The sequence below is a fragment of the Chenopodium album genome, chromosome 15 (genome assembly GCF_948465745.1).
Source record: "Chenopodium album chromosome 15, dcCheAlbu1.1, whole genome shotgun sequence".
NCBI classification, from domain to species: Eukaryota; Viridiplantae; Streptophyta; class Magnoliopsida; order Caryophyllales; family Amaranthaceae; genus Chenopodium; species Chenopodium album.
In genome coordinates, this window is record NC_137848.1 from 10,480,407 (window position 1) to 10,483,875 (window position 3,469).

At 39.2% G+C, this 3,469-nt stretch overlaps 1 non-coding gene across 1 annotated transcript; it reads right to left on the bottom strand.

Annotated features, from left to right (window-relative positions):
* Positions 1 to 1,679: 1,679 nt before the first annotated feature.
* Positions 1,680 to 1,785, bottom strand: LOC145583535 (small nucleolar RNA R71). Its single transcript, XR_014100175.1, has one exon. It is a non-coding gene; the product is annotated as a small nucleolar RNA R71 (small nucleolar RNA).
* Positions 1,786 to 3,469: the final 1,684 nt, after the last annotated feature.

Consider the following 3,469-nt stretch of genomic DNA (forward strand, 5'->3'; position numbering starts at 1 on the left):
AAATCAAGGAAAATGTGAAGAGAAGGGCCTAGAAGACCCTGCACGGACGTGCCATGTCCTGCACGGCCGTGCAGGACAGTCCCAGCCAAACCAAGCTTTTAAATCATTAGTTAGATTTCAATTATTAGTTTGGAATTCTCAATCTCAATTATTGTAGAAGACAAGTTCCTCCATTGTTATTCAATTTCAAGGTTCAATTAGTAATTTCTCCAACCTTTTCTACTTAAATTCTGATTTCATTTGCTTTTGCATGTTATTTAAATCTTCTTAAGTTCTTGGTAATTTGTTATTGGATGATAGTTATTTCAATCGTTAACCACTTTTCCCCAATTATTGAAGTAGTTAGAACCCTAATTGTTGATTGCATGTTGATAAATATGAGTTGTGAGTAGTCTTCTTGCTAGGGGTTGGGTGAAGCTCAACCTTTTGGGTTAGTTATGCAAATATGGGAGAAACATTGATGTTTGTATTGCAATTAAATTGATTATATGAGATTGCTTGTTAGTTCTTCATGATAGGATTAGCTACCCTTGACTTAGGAGCTTGATAGCATGATATGCCTAATTTGACATGGAAGTGTAAATTGAGTATGTCATTACTTATTGTAATTTGATTATGTATCATCTATTGCTAGACTAATGAGGAATCTAAGTTTAGTAGTGTGAGTTGTTTTCTTATTGCATGAGGTTGATTTTACATATAGTCCTTGCTATAGCTTGTCTATTTTACTCCCGTTTGCCTAATTGCCTTGGTTGAGTGGATCCCATTCCCTAGTGTCTTTAATCCATTGATTTAGAACCATAGTTTGTTTGTCTACTTGACGAACCCCTATTCACCATTGACTTCGAATTAGCTTAAGCGTTAAGATCTTTAGCAACCATATCCCGTTCCTTGTGGACCGAACTCTTACTTGTCATTATGCTTGGTTTGTAAGGTGTTTGTTAATAAATATGTTTGATTGAGTGTGGAATGAGCGACTGTTCTAACGCTACATCAAAATGGCGCCGTTGCCGGGGAGCGGTGTTGTTGATTGCTAATTGATTACTTGAGTCTAGTTCACCATAAACCATAAAAATTTCAAAAAGAATTGTTTCTTTTTGGCTACACTTGTAGCCTTGGTACTAATTGCGTTTGTTGAGAGTGTATGCGCAGAACTCATAACAGGATCTTGGTACCTTACGATCTCGAGATTGAGCAAACTTATAGAAGGAGAAAAAGAGCCGGTTCTAGGCCGTTCAATACTCCCCCAACTAGAGAGACCAATTTCGAGGAGGATCGAGATCAAATGGGTGACGCGGAACCACCACCTCAAAGACCTTTAAAGGAGTTGGGAACTCCGGGAGCTTATAGAGCTTCAAGCGGCATTGCTCCACCCGTCACTCAAGCCAATGACTTCGAGATTCGGCCCGCGATGATAAATTTGATTGAAAGGAGGCAATATAGTGGAGCAAAACATGAGAGCCCTCTTGCACACTTGAACGAGTTCGAGAAATATTGCAACACAATCAAGGTAAATGGGGTAACTCAAGAGTTTGTGAGACTAAAGCTATTTCCTTTTTCTTTGATAGGAAGGGCTCTTGAATGGCTTGAGAAGGAGGTGAGGCCTAACTCCTTGAGAACTTGGGACGAGGTCACCACGGCTTTCTTAGGGAGATTCTATTCTCAAAAGAAGACGGCCGAGGCAAGGGCTTTGATCCAAGGCTTCCGTCAAAGGGCTAGTGAAACCATATATGAGGCATGGGAACGATACAAAGAATATCAAAGGGAGTGCCCTCATCATGGCATTCCATCATATCAAGTGCTTCAAATTTTCTATGGGGGATTGAGCCCACAAGGAAAGACTAGCTTGGATGCGGGAGCGGGTGGCCCGATTATGAACAAAACGGAAGAGCAAGTCATCGAGATAATTGAGGATGTGGTGAGACACCACATGGATTGGCAGGAAGGAGAGAGGGAGTCTTTAAGCAAAGGAGGGAATGCGGTCTACTCCGTCGATCACCTCAACGCCATCAATAATTTGACATCTCAAATAGCCAATCTTGGCAAGGAGATGACATCTATCAAGGCAAAGCTAGAGACTTCCACTTCACAACAAGAGCATCCCTCCCAATCTAAGGGGAAAGGTATGAATTCTAACTCTTCTCCTTCTACATCTAATAACATGCCACATGGGTGTTTGTTTTGTGAAAATTGTGGGTCATATGACCATGATACCTCTTCTTGTAATTATGATTCCCAACCCAATCCCATTATGAAGAGGGTAATGATAATGAAAATGAACAGGTCAATGCTTTGTCTTATGATAATAGACCTAGGAATGACAATCAAAGATATTTACCACCGAATCGAAGGGAACAAGGGGGAAATGCTTATAACCAAAGAGGAAATGATTATGATTACCATAACCAAAACCAATTTTGATTATGGAGGTGGATGTGGTGGTGTTGATGAGGTGGTGGTTATGGAGGGGGTGGTGATAATTGTGCGATTTTGGGGGTTGAGCAGGGGCTGTGACTGGTTTGGAGTTGCGGGGCTGGGCGGTTGGGAGTTGGGGGGCTGAGCGGTTTGCGAGGTTTGGGTTTGGAGTTTGTGGTTGTGCGTTTTTAAGGGTTGAGCAAGGGCTGTGGCTGGGCGGTTTGGAGTTGCGGGGCTGGGTGGTTTGCGGGTTTGGGTTTGGAGTTGGTGGCTGGGGTTGCTGGGTTTCGGTGGGCGGTGGGGATGGGGTGGCCAGGGAAGGTAAAGAGGGTGGGGCTATTAAATAATTTTTTTGTTTTTTTTTCCTTTTTCTTTTAATTATTATTGTTTTTTAATAATTAAATAAATAATTAACATATTAATAGTTGACACGTGGCATGTAACTTACAAAAACCAGTCATGAACAGGTAATGGATCTGTTGGAGAAGGTAGGGTATAAAGGTTGGATTTTTAGGAGGAAAAAGTACAAAGGTTGGATTTTTCTTTTCCATTTTTCCAAACAAAAACTAATGAGTAAATAACCTTGAATATACAGTACTCCCTCCGTCCCTTAATACAAAACCTCATTTCCTTTTTGGGTAAACCAAAATACAATGTCTCTTTCTATTTAAAGGTTGTATTTTTTGACATTATTACCCTCTTTTTGATGAGTTGTCATATTTATTCTTTTACTTTTAGCATCAATACCCAACACTTTCTCTCTCTATCTTTTCAATTATTCCCAACTATTTTTTCTTTCTCTCTATCTCTCTTTAACCTTATATGCTCATATGTACTTTTAATTATTAGTTTTAAAGAATTTACAACTTTCTTTTTTATAAATTCACTCGCAAAAACCAAAAGAGGCTTTGTATTAAGAGACGGAGAGAGTAGTTTTCTTTTAAGACAAAGGTTTTAAAGATTTTTTTTTTTTTTTTTTTTTTTTTTTTACAGTGCAAATTTCCTACGGTAAAAAAAATTCTTATTAATAAATATTTTTCCTCCTACCACTATT